Source organism: Lepidochelys kempii, chromosome 5 (assembly GCF_965140265.1).
Source record: "Lepidochelys kempii isolate rLepKem1 chromosome 5, rLepKem1.hap2, whole genome shotgun sequence".
Taxonomy (NCBI): domain Eukaryota; kingdom Metazoa; phylum Chordata; order Testudines; family Cheloniidae; genus Lepidochelys; species Lepidochelys kempii.
In genome coordinates, this window is record NC_133260.1 from 65,830,838 (window position 1) to 65,847,604 (window position 16,767).

Consider the following 16,767-nt stretch of genomic DNA (forward strand, 5'->3'; position numbering starts at 1 on the left):
GACGTCTGCCTTAATGTAATAATATTAATAGTGTTAATTGGGAAAACAATATAGGACTGCTTATGAAATTGATACCTGACAATATTATTACTTGATCTGTGACTTCTGTAGATGTTGGAAGAATATCAGTAATGGCTTCAAGCGGTGACTCTTATTAAAAATCACATCACAATTTAATAGATTCAGGATTCATTGAGTTCTTTCAGCTCAGTGTCACATTCAGTGCCTCTGTGACAACCTTCATTTCCTGCTTAGCAAATCGAAGCCTGGTAGCTAGAGCCCCAGGAAGTTGTTAAAGCAATTAAAGGCTTCTGTCTCTCAGCACATTGCATGGTTACCATAGTATCCTCTGCCTCCAAGTCTTTACTGATGATGTCAGTATGCATACAGGGGTTATTCAGAGCATCTACATGAAGATGATTCACCCCTCGCTAAAGATCATAAGCCCTACTCCATATGCTATATCTTCTAGTATTATTTTGGAAACTTATGAGCTCGGAAGGTAAGTGGCTTCTGCTTCATATTTAACCATTTAAACATATCTTTCTGCTGTGTGAAATAGGAGGTGTTTTTTCCTCATTGCATCACTAGCTTAAATTCAGAGTCTCTGTCTTCTAGTATTTGAACCAGTTTCCTAGAACACAGCATTTAAACTTCCCAAAGCTTTTTTAACCTTATAAAATGTGCAAACTAAAAACAAACTTATAGTTAGAAATTGGTCAGCACCCCAGTTAGTAAGCAAATCTAGTAAAGTCAAAAAGGACTTTTTATTTTTAGTGATTTAAAATAAATGCAAATATCTAATATAAACAATTCCCACTCTTAGGACAGTGGGTGTCTTCATAAGCAACAAAAGCATAAACAAAATGTTAAACATAACTCTACTACTGCATGTTCAGACTGAAAAAAAACCATAAGAGATTTAAGTATAATGGGGATGCTTAGATGCTCCCTCTAGCCTCACAAATTAGCTTTCCTGTAGATTGTAAAAATCAAGCTTGCACATTTGTTAGATTTTTTTTTTTTTTTTAAAAACCTGAAGAGGCATCCACATGTGATGCCTCTTTAATCATCTGCCCACTTTTGTGTGGACTTTCTGCATGCCTCTTCTTTTGTTTTATGTAGTGGTATTGTAGCCGTGTTGGTCCCAGGATGTTAGCGAGACAAGGTGGGTGAAGTATTACCTTTTATTGCACCAACTTCTGTTGGTGAAAGACAAGCTTTCGAGCTTACACAGAGCTGTTCTTCAGGTCTGGGAAATTTACTCAGGTGTCATAGCTAAGGCTAAGATGTTGTCATGGTTATTTTTAGTACAAGTCATGGACAGGTCATGGGCAATATGTAAAAATTAATGGAAGCTGTGACCTGTCTGTGACTTTTGCTGTTGTGCCTTCCTGGTTTCCCTTACCACCGTGGTGGCTGAGAGTTGTGAGGTTTCCCCTCTGCCTGTGGCAGCTGGAAGCTGCAGGAGGGCCCCCCTCCGCTCACAGCAGCTGGGAGCTGCAGGGTGACCATATTTCCCAAAGAGAAAACGAGACACCCCCAGCCTCTCGCCCGAGGCATCCCCCTCCTTTGTAAGGCTGTCACCCATCACTGGAACCTTGCAGGGGGCCTCTTGTTGATGCTGTCACTGGAACCCTGCTAGGGCCCCTTTGGCTGCCAGCTGCAGAGTTCTGCGGCCCCTGGGGCTGAAGCCAAGAATATCACAGAGGTCTCTGGAAGTCATGGATTCCGTGACTCCCATGACCTCTGTGACATAAATGTAGCCTTAGTCATAGCTAAATACATGGTGGAACAGAATATTTAGCATAAGTAGTTAACACATGCATATATCCTAGACTTTCTCTTTGGAGCATGTTCTGTGGTATCTGAGTTCCTGGGTGTAGATAACAGATTTCTTAGTGTGTTTGGGATGGTTACTGCATCTGTGGAGGTAAATGTGGTGATCCGTGGGTTTCTTGTGTATATAGTTGTCGAAGCTGATCATGGCATCCTGCAAGTTGATGCTGGTGTGGGAGCGTTCTAGAGAGAGTTTAATGAATGAGTGATGATTGTTGAAATTGTGGTGGAAATTTATCGTTAATGTGTATCAGGGATATTGTCTTAACACACTCAAACCTACCTTCACCAAACAAGGACACTCTACCAGCGAAAAGAAAAGGAGTACTTGTGGCACCTTAGAGACTAACCAATTTATTTGAGCATGAGCTTTCGTGAGCTACAGCTCACTTCATCAGATGTTTACCGTGGAACACTTCATCAGATGTTTACCGTGGGATGTTTCCACAGTAAACATCTGATGAAGTGAGCTGTAGCTCACGAAAGCTCATGCTCAAATAAATTGGTTAGTCTCCAAGGTGCCACAAGTACTCCTTTTCTTTTTGCGAATACAGACTAACACGGCTGTTCCTCTGAAATCTACCAGCGAAGTAGATCGCATCATGGAATGGACCACCAAAATACTCCAAAGGACATGCTTCAATACAGATATGAAACCCCTTTCGACCACACACCACTATGTGGGTATCCTCAGACAACTACAGCCAAACAACTTTCATCCCACCCTGAAAGAAATCTGTCCTGAACCCTCTCTTCTGGCCTTCAAACAACCCCCAAGCCTCTCCAAGCTCATCATCCAATCAGGTTCCTCACAAACCAGGACACCAATTCAAAGCGGCACCAGACCCAGCCAGAATACCAGATGCAAAACCTGCAGACATATCTTCACTACTACAATAAGCCACACACCCTGCAACATACCTTTCAAGATCCTGGGATCCTACGGGTGCCTATCACAACATGTGGTGTACCTTGCCTAGTGCAATAAATATCCCATAGCAACTGTGTGAGGGAAACCAGACAATCACTATGCTCTCGAATGAACTCACACAGGAAAATGATAAAAGACAAAAGCATCACATCACCTGTGGATGAACACTTTTTACAAAGGTCAGATATAGAGTATCAGGGGGTATAGATATAGAGTGATCACTATCAGTCCTCATCATTAAAGGAAACCTGCACAACACCTTCAAAAGACGAACCTGGGAGTTTAAATTCATAACTAAGCTAGACACTAAAAATCATGGACTGAATAGAGATGCTGGATTTATGGCTTATTAGAACATTCTATAACCTAATAAACCCCCAGCTGCTTTCTGTCCTCCCTCCCCACCTTTCCTGTCTCTGAATGGAGGGGTGTTAACAGGCCACTTCACCTTGAAATATATATTAACTACTTATGCTAAATGTTCTGTTACACCTTGTATTGATCTGTGACACGACTCAGCAAAGAGCACTGCGCTGGCCCATGCCAGCTGACTCATGGAGGCCGGGCTCCAGCAATGAAACAGCCTGAGCCCAAGTTGGCTGGCGTGGGCCAGCCCTGGGTTTTTCTCTGCTGAGTAGACATACCCTTTGAGTAAGTGTCCCAGATCTGAAGAAGAGCTCTGTGTGGCTCAAAAGTTTGTGTGTCTCGGCAACAGAAGTTGGTCAAATAAAAGATATTCCTTCCCCCACCTTCTTTTTTTTTTTTTTGCCTTTTTTATATGAACTCCATCCTTGCTACCTGAGTGAATGTAAGTTATTATTGAAAGTTGTTATACCTGTCCTGATCAATAGAAATATTTTTATTGTGTACCTTGAAATCTGGAATTATGTACAAAATGTTACAGAAGCTCTACTCTTTCTGAGGAGAAATTTGCATGACTTCAAAACATTTTGTTTGTGTATATTAGGTTTACAATTATTTATATTGACAGGATCCCAGGCTGTTGTCTTCCCCTTGTTTTTCAGCTTTTCTTTCAATCTCTTTACATGTCTGATATGGCAATATTGTAAGTTGTTTGTTGGTTCATTTTTAAGAATAAATATCTTTTAAGAGAAGATATTTGGCAACTTATTGGGATGAGTTGAACTTTCATGATTGCACTACAGTACTTGTATTAGGTGAATTGAAAAATACTATTTCTTTGTTTCTTTACATTGCAAATACTTGTAATCAAAAATAAATATAATGTGAACACTGTACACTTTGTATTCTGTATTGTAATTGAAATCAATATATTTGAAAATGTAGAAAACATCCAAAAATATTTAAATAAATGGTATTCAATTGTTTAACAGTGTGATTAATCACAATTAATTTTTTTAATTGCACGATTAATTGCAATTAATTTTTAATCGCTTGACAGCCCTAATTTATTTAATGATGCGTCTTTGTCCAGAATACCATGTGCAGTACTAGTCACCTCCTCTCAAAAAGGGCATTGCAGAATTAGAGGGAGTTAAAGGGAGTTCAGAGAATGTTAACAAGAATGAGTAGGAGGTGTGTAAAAACTCCTCTGAAGAAAGATTGTAAAGATTGGGATTGTTTACCTTAGAAAGTAGATGAATGGGAGGGGACATGATAAAAATATATAAAATAATGAGTGGTTTAGAGAAAATAGATGGGAAGCTTCTATTGTCCCTCTCTGATAGTACAAGATCAAGAGGACAGTCAATGAAATTAAAAAACAGAAAATTCAAAACCAATAAAAGAAAATATTTCACAGAATATGCAATTAAATTGTAGAACTTATTGCCACGTTATGATGTTGAGGCCAAAAACTTTGCAAGATTCAAAGGGGATTGGACATCTATATGATAACCAGGATATCCAAATTTAGAAAATTAATGCCAGCAATTTTTGAAAAATATATTAAACCTCATGCATCAGGTCTTAAGACAATAACTGTAAAAGATAGGGAAGACACATACTGTGTGGGGCAGATTATCCCACATCTGTCAACATTGGGGTTACTTATATCTTCCTCTGAAGCACCTGGTGCTGGCCACAGGTAGAGGCAGGATGGACCACAGGTCTGATCCAGTCTGGCAGTTCTTGTTTTCTAAATCCCTTTTTCAGAAGTTTCCGTTTTCTTTTGATCTCTAGCAGTTTTCTCATCCTGTTTAATGCTTTAAGACTGAGTGCATATAAAGAATGTCATATGTTAGCAATTTCACTTAGCTTGGTACAGTACCAGAACAACTGATGGTTAATGAAATGTCAGGGCCGAGTAGGTATATGCATCTCTACCTGTTGCATAGGTTAATTTGACCTTTCAGTCATGCAATTAGTTACTTGTGTCAGTGTTTCTGTGTTGGGTTTGTTTTTTGATTCTCCAGTAGTGGACAAGTTTCAGTGACTACTCAAGTGGCTAGCATCCTTGTGGACAAACACTCAGTCCTGAGACATTAGTTGGGTCTTGTATAAAAACTCCACATTGGCTTTACAACATGAATTACACATCGTATTTCATCCACCTTAATGTAAAAGACACACTTCTGTATACTTGTTTAAAAGTTTTTTTTTCTTGACACTTGTTATTCCAGTGAACTATTTGAAAACACAGTGTTCCACAGGCAGCTTATACTTGCGGTTATGTAACCCACTGGTGAGTGTGTGTTTACAGGTTCCCCTAGTGCCCAGTCCACAGAGGACATGAGCTATTACAGTCCCGGCTAGCGAGCCTGAGCTATTTAGGTCAAGCTGTAGCAGCTTGAGCTCAGGCTCAGGAAGACTGAGTTATGTCAGCAGAGTAGCCATGATAGCCACCATCCTGGTGTATCATCCAGGATAGTGGCTGTCATGGCTACTCTTGTTGACATAACTTAGTCAACCTTATCTAGTCTTTTCTTTCAATAACTATTTAGATACATTTTAGAAAATGAAGATTTTCTCTTTCCTATCACCATCTGTTTTGTGGTGAGCTGACCCTTCCTAAATTCCTTATGCTGAACAACCACTGGTCAGCGCCTAAAAATGTTAGCACCAGAAGATTTTAGGTTAGCCTCAGAGGCCAAACTCTACCTTGACAGCGATAAAATTCCTTTCTTATTACGATACAAATAATACATATTGTAGAGGTCTGTTTTACAAAATGAGAACATGCCAATATATTTCAGAACAAAAATATATTAGGGGAATCTCTGCTAAATGAATAAATGAGATTGAAGATTCAACTTTAGTATTCTGTTGCTCTTTAAACTGATGGTGAAATTTATCATAGTGTCTAGGCAGCAAGACTAGGGAAGACCTGTCAATGACAAAGACTTCAAACGTTTAACTTAAAAAAAAAAAAATTCTGCTTCATTATAATCCACTCTTCAAAAAGAGTACCCCAGTGCGTTAAGCCTGTTTTGCACAGGTAGACTATAGAAGAGTGGACATAGATAAATCGTTTCCTGACTCCTTTTTTTAAAAAAGCACGTAGCATCTGCCTTCTCTCTACTAGATTACAGTAATTATAATGAAAAAAATGTTCAGCCTTTAATTGATTTTTAAAGATGTTTGCTATCTACCTCCTCATTCTTTTAACTTGGGGGGAAAAAATTGCAGCTCGCCTTTTTAAGAGCCAAGAGATAAAGGAATTAGGCCCCAATCTTGCAAAGGCTTACACCCTTAATATAAAAACAACGAGGAGTCTTTGTGGCACCTTAGAGATTAACAAATTTATTTGGGCATACGCTTTCATGGGCTATAACCCACTTCATCAGGTGCATGGAGTGAAAAATACAGTAGGCAGGTATAAATATACAGCACATTAAAAGATGGGAGTTGCCTTACCAAGTAGGGGTCAGTGCTAACGAGGCAGTTCAATCAGTGTGGATGTGGCCCATTCCCAAGAGTCAGCCAGGGGTACCCAGAAGTCACCTACTACAGGACCGGTCCAACAAAGAAAGTAATTAAAACCTCTCCAACTCATCATCAAGGGTCTACAACCTATCCTGGAGGACAATCCCTCACTCACAGACCTTCAGAGACAGGCCAGTCTTCGCTTACAGGCAGCCCCCCAACCTGAAGAAAATACTCACCAGCAACTACCCACCACACAACAGAAACACTAAACCAGGAAGCAATCCCTGCAACAAACGCTGTTGCCAACTCTGTCCACAAGGGACAACATGATACGACCTAACTATGTCAGACACGCCATCAGGGGCTCGTTCACCTGCACATCTACCAGTGAGAGATGTGCCAGCAGTGCCCCTCTGCAGTGTACATTGGCCAAACTGGACAGTCTCCACGCAAAAGAATAAATGGACACAAATCAGACATCAAGAATTGTAACATTCAAAAACCAGTAGGAGAGCACTTCAGTCTCCCTGGATGTTGTACCAATAAATTAAAACCAGCAGGATCTTATTAAAGGGGAAAAAGGCAAAATGCCACATTTATTGTGAATACAGAAAGAATCATAGTAAGCAGTTAGTTATAGTTATAACATTCCATTCAATCTCATATTATTCACACATTCATTCCTACACACACACACACACACACAGAGGTTCTGCAAGGTTGTCGTCATAGGTAGCAGCCTTAGAGTTGCTCATGCCAAGCCACTGGCCGGTAGTCTGGACATGAGGAGGGAGCAGGGCCTTGTCAGATGCTCATTGATATGCTACTGGAAGTTGGTTTGCAGAATCAGACCCCCAAAGTTCTCACTTTCCAGAGTCCATTTTTATAGGAATTTCTTCCTATGCCAGTCTATGGGAATTGCTTCATCATGCTGTTGCTGAATCAATCAGCAGATAGCACATTCCAGACAGCTCCATGCTGCCAGATGTTATCTTGTTCTTTGGTTCTCCCGTTCTTGAGGCTGTTGGGTGGATTCCAGTCTGCCCTCCGGGGGTCCTCTGTTTATTTCCACTTGATGCCTTCTTCAGCTGATGGACACTGGATTCTTAGGCTGGCACCTCCCTGATCATTCAGTTATTATCCACACCAGGCATCCATCCACATACATCGTCTATCTCTATTTTAATCACAATTGTTAATACAACAAAAGGGCGAGGAGTGTCTGGGTGCTGTTTCTGTTGTTACAGAGTATTGCTTTGAGTCTCTCTGTGTGAATTGCTTTGAGAACAGACTCTGTCTTAGAATGTACTAACGCAATTAGCAGCTTGCAAGTTTCACACACAGAGGGAGAGAAACAGCACCAAAAACCAAGAGACCTCTTAATTAGTAATACCCTGGGATTTAAACTATGGGGAATCAAACTCATTTGTGATTTTAATACAGAACTTCTTTAATATGATCCAACATGGATGCTCAATAACAGACTTAAAAGTGGCCATTTTTCAACAAAAGAACTTCAGAAACAGACTTCAGCAAGAAACTGTAGAGCTGGAATTAATTTGCAAACTTAACAGCATCAAATTAGGCCTGAATAAAGCCTGGGAGTGGCTGGGTCACTACAAATAGTAATTTTCCCTCTGATACTCACACCTTCTTGTCAGCTGTTGGGAATGGGCCACATCCACCCTGATTGAATTGGCCTTGTTAGCACTGACCCCCACCTCCCCACTTGGTAAGGTAACTCCCATCTTTTCATGTGCTGTATATTTATACCTTCCTACTGTATTTTTCACTCTCTGCATCTGATGAAGTGGATTATAGCCCACAAAAGCTTATGCCCAAATAAATGTGTTAATCTATAAGGTGCCACAAGGACTCCTCATTTTTTTGCTGATACAGACTAACATGGCTATCCCTTTGAAACCTGACACTTTATGTACATGAAGTTGGTAGTTCCATTAAAGTCAGTGAGACTACTTAAAGATAAACTCATGCATAAATCTTGCAGGATTGGGGCCTTTATCAGAAGGGTCACCAGATTAGACTATAAAAATGTGTATTTATCTTTTTCATAATTCAGAAAATGGTTCCGTATCTTCCTGAAAACTGTTCAAATGCAAGTGTGGGGCTTATCATTGGCTCTCCATGCTGGTGTGGGTGCAGTGGAAAGGAACATTGCGTGACAAAGTTGTTATGGAATTTGGCTTATATTTTAGTTGTGTGTTTCTTTCTTACAGACATTTTTCCAAATCAGTTTGTAGCAGAAGCGTGATCCAGTACAAACCTAGAACTGATTTTAGAATTGGTTTGTTGATTGTTAATATTTCCGGTATATATTGATTGGTAGCTGATGTTCCTTTATGTAGTGCAGTCATTTTCATAATGGTATTTTCCTGTTCTAAAACTATAATATTCAGGGGCTTGGAATTCTATTGGAATACTATAGACAAGGGTTTATTTTGTGTTTGTTTTTTTTTAAATAAAGAAACTTCAATACAAGATTCTGCCACAAGGAAGCAGGTATATTTCAAAGGAGATTTTCTTGAGAGAACTGAATGTTTTGGATGCAGGTTTGCTTGACTTTATTTTATAGTTGATATATTGCCATTTTTTGTGAGGTATGTTGTATACTTTCAATTTAGAAACAGTACTCAAGCTAGGGTGGGGTTCAGGAGTAAGGCGGTATAGTTGGATTCGCTATATCTTCTCATTCCTGCCTATTGGAGGGTGCGTGTGTGTGAAATGAAATCCTTTCTCACTTCCCATCCCTCTGCCCTTTTGAACATGATTTCCATTCCCATCAAAATAAAAAATTATTTTCAACCATAATGGATAACTTTACTGTATCTGGATTATCTCTTGGGGGAACAAGTATGGAATTATAAACAAGAGATGGTGGTAGTAAGAATTATACTATGCCATACTGTGGAATTGAGGTCTTAACTAAATTCCTAAGTACTGTACTTTGTCTACCCTTCATTAACAGAAATGCCTAATAGTGGAGGAGTTTATGCCCTGGTCTACACTAGGACTTTAGGTCAAATTTAGCAGCGTTAAATCGATGTAAACCTGCACCCGTCCACACAATGAAGCCCTTTATTTCGACTTAAAGGGCTCTTAAAATCGATTTCCTTACTCCACCCCTGACAAGTGGATTAGTGCTTAAATTGACCTTGCCGGCTCGAATTTGGGGTACTGTGGACACAATTGGATGGTATTGGCCTCCGGGAGCTATCCCAGAGTGCTCCATTGTGACCGCTCTGGACAGCACTCTCAACTTAGATGCACTGGCCAAGTAGACAGGAAAAGAACCGCGAACTTTTGAATCTCATTTCCTGTTTGGCCAGCGTGGCAAGCTGCACGTGACCATGCAGAGCTCATCAGCACAGGTGACCACGATGGAGTCCCAGAATCGCAAAAGAGCTCCAGCATGGACCGAACGGGAGGTACGGGATCTGATCGCTGTTTGGGGAGAGGAATCCGTGCTATCAGAACTCCGTTCCAGTTTTCGAAATGCCAAAACCCCAGGGCATGAAGGACAGAGGCCATAACAGGGACCCGAAGCAGTGCCGTGTGAAACTGAAGGAGCTGAGGCAAGCCTACCAGAAAACCAGAGAGGCGAACGGCCGCTCCGGTCAGAGCCCCAAACATGCCGCTTCTATGATGAGCTGCATGCCATTTTAGGGGGTTCAGCCACCACTACCCCAGCCGTGTTGTTTGACTCCTTCAATGGAGATGGAGGCAATACAGAAGCAGGTTTTGGGGATGAAGAAGAGGAGGAGGAGGAGGAGGTTGAGGTTGTAGATAGCTCACAGCAAGCAAGCGGAGAAACCGGTTTTCCTGACAGCCAGGAACTGTTTCTCACCCTGGACCTGGAGCCAGTACCCCCCGAACCCACCCAAGGCTGCCTCTTGGACCCAGCAGGCGGAGAAGGGACCACTGGTGAGTGTACCTTTTAAAATACTATACATGGTTTAAAAGCAAGCATGTGAAAGGATTACTTTGCCCTGGCATTCACGGTTCTCCTAGATGTAGTCCTAAAGCCTTTGCAAAAGGTTTCTGGGGAGGGCAGCCTTATTGCGTCCTTCATGGTAGGACACTTTACCACTCCAGGCCAGTAACACGTACTCGGGAATCATTGTAGAACAAAGCATTGCAGTGTATGTTTGCTGGCATTCAAACATCCGTTCTTTATCTCTATGTGTTATCCTCAGGAGAGTGAGATATAATTCATGGTCACCTGGTTGAAAGAGAGTGCTTTTCTTCAGGGGACACGCAGAGGAGCCCATTCCTGCTGGGCTGTTTGCCTGTGGCTAAACAGAAATGTTCCCCGCTGTTAGCCACAGGGAGGGGGGAAGGTTGAGGGGGTAGTCACGCGGTGGGGGGAGGCAAAATGTGACCTTGTAACGAAAGCACATGTGCTATGTATGTAATGTTAACAGCAAGGTTTACCCTGAAAGAGTGTAGCCACTGTTTTATAAAATGTGTCTTTTTAAATACCGCTGTCCCTTTTTTTTTCTCCACCAGCTGCATGTGTTTCAATGATCACAGGATCTTCTCCTTCCCAGAGGCTAGTGAAGCTTAGAAAGAAAAAAAACGCACTCGCGATGAAATGTTCTCCGAGCTCATGCTGTCCTCCCACACTGACAGAGCACAGACGAATGCGTGGAGGCAAATAATGTCAGAGTGCAGGAAAGCACAAAATGACCGGGAGGAGAGGTGGTGGGCTGAAGAGAGTAAGTGGCGGGCTGAAGACAGGGCTGAAGCTCAAATGTGGCGGCAGCGTGATGAGAGGAGGCAGGATTCAATGCTGAGGCTGCTGCAGGACCAAACTAGTATGCTCCAGTGTATGGTTGAGCTGCAGCAAAGGCAGCTGGAGCACAGACTGCCACTGCAGCCCCTCTGTAACCAACCGCCCTCCTCCCCAAATTCCATAGCCTCCTCACCCAGACGCCCAAGAATGTGGTGGGGGGGCCTCCGGCCAACCAGCCACTCCACCACAGAGGATTGCCCAAAACAAAGAAGGCTGTCATTCAATAAATTTTAAAGTTGTAAACTTTTAAAGTGCTGTGTGGCATTTTCCTTCCCTCCTCCACCACCCCTCCTGTGCTACCTTGGTAGTCATCCCCCTATTTGTGTGATGAATGAATAAAGAATGCATGAATGAGAAGCAACAATGACTTTATTGCCTCTGCAAGCGGTGATTGAAGGGAGGAGGGGCGGGTGGTTAGCTTACAGGGAAGTAGAGTGAACCAAGGGGTGGGGGGTTTCATCAAGGAGAAACAAAGAGAACTTTCACACCCTAGCCTGGCCAGTCATGAAACTGGTTTTCAAAGCTTCTCTGATGTGTACCGCGCCCTCCTGTGCTCTTCTAACCGCCCAGGTGTCTGGCTGCGCGTAACCAGCAGCCAGGCGATTTGCCTCAACCTCCCACGCCGCCATAAACGTCCCCCCCTTACTCTCACAGATATTGTGGAGCACACAGCAAGCAGTAATAACAGTGGGAATATTGGTTTCGCTGAGGTCTAAGCGAGTCAGTAAACTGCGCCAGCGCGCCTTTAAACGTCCAAATGCACATTCTACCACCATTCTGCACTTGCTCAGCCTGTAGTTGAACAGCTCCTGACTACTGTCCAGGCTGCCTGTGTACGGCTTCATGAGCCATGGCATTAGGGGGTAGGCTGGGTCCCCAAGGATACATATAGGCATTTCAACATCCCCAACAGTTATTTTCTGGTCTGGGAATAAAGTCCCTTCCTGCAGCTTTTGAAACAGACCAGAGTTCCTGAAGATGCGAGCATCATGCACCTTTCCCGGCCATCCCACGTTGATGTTGGTGAAATGTCCCTTGTGATCCACCAGAGCTTGCAGCACGATCGAAAAGTACCCCTTGCGGTTTATGTACTTGGCGGCTTGGTGCTCCGGTGCCAAGATAGGGATATGGGTTCCGTCTATTGCCCCACCACAGTTCGGGAATCCCATTGCAGCAAAGCCATCCACTATGACCTGCACATTTCCCAGGGTCACTACCCTTGATATGAGCAGATCTTTGATTGCGTGGGCTACTTGCATCACAACAGCCCCCACAGTAGATTTGCCCACTCCAAATTGATTCCCAACTGACCGGTAGCTGTCTGGTGTTGCAAGCTTCCACAGGGCTATTGCCACTCGCTTCTCAAGTGTGAGGGCTGCTCTCATCTTGGTATTCATGCACCTCAGGGCAGGGGAAAGCAAGTCACAAAGTTCTATGAAAGTGCCCTTACGCATGCGAAAGTTTCGCAGCCACTGGGAATCGTCCCAGACCTGCAACACTATGCGGTCCCACCAGTCTGTGCTTGTTTCCCGAGCCCAGAATCAGCGTTCCACAGCATGAACCTGCCCCATTAGCACCATGATGCATGCATTGGCAGAGCCCATGCTTTCAGAGAAATCTGTGTCCATGTCCTGATCACTCACGTGACCGCGCTGACGTCGCGTCCTCGCCCGGTATTGCTTTGCCAGGTTCCGGTGCTGCATATACTGCTGGATAATGCGTGTGGTGTTTAATGTGCTCCTAATTGCCAAAGTGAGCTGAGCGGCCTCCATGCTTGCCTTGGTATGGCGTCCGCACAGAAAAAAGGCGCGGAACGATTGTCTGCCATTGCTCTGACGGAGGGAGGGGCGACTGATGACACGGCTTACAGGGTTGGCTTCAGGGAGCTAAAATCAACAAAGGGAGTGTCTTTACATCAAGGAGTATTTCAGGCAGGACTTCACGGAGGGTTCCAAGAAGAAATGGTGCACCTAAGTTATCGTTCTTATTGGAACAAGGAGGTTAGCCTGGCCTCTGATTGATACATGGCTAGATTTACCTCGCTGCACCTTCTCTGTGAGTGACTGCAGTGTGACCTAGAGGAATGAGTCCCCTAGACAGGGGAGGAGGCAAATGAGTACAAAACAAATCTGGTCTCTTTCTTGTTTTGACCCACTCCATCTATCTTTTAGATCTTTGGCTGGCAGCAGACGGTGCAGAAGGACTGCATGCCATCCACATCTCATGGCTGCTCGGCAGAAGATGGTACAGTACGACTGCTAGCCATCCTCATCTCTTGCCTGCCTGGCAGAAGATGGTACAGTACGACTGCTAGCAGTCCGTATCGCCTGCCCGCTGACCATAAGACGGTTCAATAGGACTGACTGTAGGACTAAAGAGAATGACTTGGTCAAGTCACTCCAAATTTAGTCCCTGCACCCATGTCTGCCCAGGCGCTCCCAGCCGACATGGCCAGGAGCACCTCGGACACGACGAGGACGACTACCAGTCGTGTTGCACAGTCTGCTGCCAGAAGGCAATGGGTTGCTGCTACTGTGTAGCAAAGCCGTACCGCGTCTGCCAGCACCCAGGAGACATAGGGTGACGGTTACCTGAGCGGGCTCCATGCTTGCCGTGGTATGGCGTCTGCACAGGTAACTCAGGAAAAAAGGCGCGAAACGATTGTCTGCCCTTGCTTTCACGGAGGGAGGGAGGGAACGGGGGCCTGATGATATGTACCCAGAACCACCCGCGACAATGTTTTAGCTCCATCAGGCATTGGGATCTCAACCCAGAATTCCAATGGGCAGCGGAGACTGCGGGAACTGTGGGATAGCTACCCACAGTGCAACGCTCCGGAAGTCGACTCTAGCCTCGGTACTGTGGAAGCGCTCCACCGAGTTAATGCACTTAGAGCATTTTCTGTGGGGGGACACACACTCGAATATATAAAACCGATTTCAAAAAAACCGACTTCTATAAATTCGACCTTATTCTGTAGTGTAGACATACTCTATGGAAGCAAAACAAAAAAGCAGAGTAATTCAGGCTTCTTCCAGTTTGCCCTTTGTGAGCAGATCCCATAGGACTAAATATTCAATGATTTGTGAAATCCTCCCCCCAGTTATGAATAGAAATTAGCTAAATTCTATATTAGCAAATGTGAATTCTAAAATGTATGTTTTTCATTCCTCTGGTAATTCATATTTATGGTGCCTGCAATTTTATTGTTACATACCATTGGTAAAAAATATAAGCTGTTACTCATAGTTCAATTATACATGTTCAGAAAAAGGTGAAAAACTTGCTGAAGTAATTACAGTATTTGTTTGCCACTGTATTATTGATGGTACATGACTATCCAGGAATAGGTAAGATGACTTAACAGGTATGGTACTGGACTGGAATTCAGGAGACACATCTTCAGTTCAGCTGCAGGGTACCTTGCATGTTACTTAGTTTACACTGTGACTCACTTTCCAATCTGTAAAATGACGACAGTGTTTCCCAACATCACAGAGGTGTTAATGATAGAATCTATTAATGATTACGAGAAGCATGGATGTTAGTGATAAAAACAGAAGTACCTAAATACACAATGAAATAGAAACAAAGCCTTTGTTTCATAAGTGCTGAAAAATGTACCTTCTTTTATCTCATCCTTCTGTACTGTTCTCTAGGAATAATTTTGTAACTCTCATGACAATGGACAAATAGATTTATTTTTTCTCTTGCTATACAAAGCTTTAATTGTTAGTTCAGTGCTTTTCAATGTGTGTTTTTTTTCCAAGCACGCTTTAGTATTGCACAGACTTTCATTTTATATTTGATCTAACGAAAACAGTTCAACTCTTTTCTGTGTAATTATTTAGTTATGCTCTTACATGTAGGACACAGCCCAATAGTGTGCAATGTTACTATGTCTTTGGAATTTTTATCCTGGACTTTGGACAAGAACTTTTCAAGTATAGAAGAAAAAAAGTAAACCTTTTTGCAATCATAATATTTCCTTTAGGTGTACTTTGATGCTAAATATGAAAATAAGTTAAAACGTTTATGTTTAAGCCTATTTTTTTAAATGTGTGGCTAAGAGGGAGGATGAGTTTATTTTAATAACCATTTTACTATATGCATTTATGGAAAATATTAACCTTATTTAAGGTATAACAGCTTTTCGAAAATGTTATCAACACCTTAATTTTTCTTTTAAACCTTAGAACTTTTTATTTTTGCCAGAAATATTGAACATGGTAATTGTAGTAACCTTCTCTTATGAAAAGAGTATGGGTCATGTTTCCAAGACTGTGAAAATGTGGAGCTTTGGCAGTTACAGTGGATGGTTTTACTATAGTAATTAAAACACAGATGGAGCCCATTTCTTTCCCAAATGGTTGATTGGCAGATACACTGTGGTCAGCATTAGTCTGTGCTGAACACATAGGCACCATCTGTCTTCAGTCTGCTTACATAGGGTGGTCTCAGTAGAATTTTTATGATTGTCACATGAGCTAATTTTAACCTCCCCATTTAAGCAAAATATCCATCTTCTTCAGCCAGAGAGTTCAGGATTGCAGTATCAACAAAGACAGCAATTAAAGGGATTCCAGCAACAGGAAAATCTCACATCTGAAAATTTATATCCACGCTTAATTACAAATGACACCCAAGTTTACTGTAATTGAAAGAAATTAGTGGCAGTGGGAGTGCATATTCTTTATTTTTATTTCATAAAAGTGGGCTGGTTCATGGAAGCTTTGAGAGACAGTTGTTTTTTTCTGGCGATTGCTATTTTGTGCCTTAGAATCTAAGGCTTTGTCTACTTAAATTGGTTTAAAAAGTGATTTCATTAGAGTACAAGGATCAGAAGCCGGCTTGGAGCGGGTCTAGGATGTAATCTGATAGGTATTCCAGTGATTGTAAACAGTGCTTTCAATAAGCTTACGTGGAGGTGCAGGAGAGGTCATTGGAGAGGCAAGTGGGGTCAAGCGTGAGTTTTTTAAGATGGGAAAAGACTAAAGCACGTTTATATTTGAGAGGAAAGAGCCAGAGGGGGAGAGGTTAAAGAGAAGAGTTAGGGAGAGAAGGAGGGGAAGAGAGTGGATACGAGGGAGATCAAGAGGTAGGATGGGATGGGATGAGGTGACTGGCACAAGTGGTGAAGGGGTTAGAGGTGCAGAGCAGACAAACTGATGGGAAGAAGGAGGAGAAAACTGTGGGAGGAAAAGGGAAGTCAAGCTGAGGCGAGGAGGAAGGCTACATTGTATATAGTCCCCTTTCTTTTGGAAGAAATTGGTGATCTCCTCCTGTGCAGAGAGAAGTGGAGACAGGAGGAAGGGAAGGTCTGAGGAGTGAATCA

The 16,767-nt window shown here is 42.6% G+C and overlaps 1 protein-coding gene across 11 annotated transcripts in view; it reads left to right on the forward strand.

Moving 5' to 3' along the window:
- PAM (peptidylglycine alpha-amidating monooxygenase) overlaps positions 1 to 16,767 on the forward strand; it is a 221,095-nt gene that overhangs the window by 29,085 nt on the left and 175,243 nt on the right. Inside the window, exon 1 of one of the 11 annotated variants that reach the window (XM_073344600.1) lies at positions 396 to 502. The exons of the other annotated variants lie outside the window; for them this stretch is intronic. The gene's annotated coding sequence lies outside the window, so the exon portion shown is untranslated. Of the gene's footprint in view, positions 1 to 395; positions 503 to 16,767 lie in introns of those variants that run through there. 11 annotated transcript variants of the gene reach the window in all.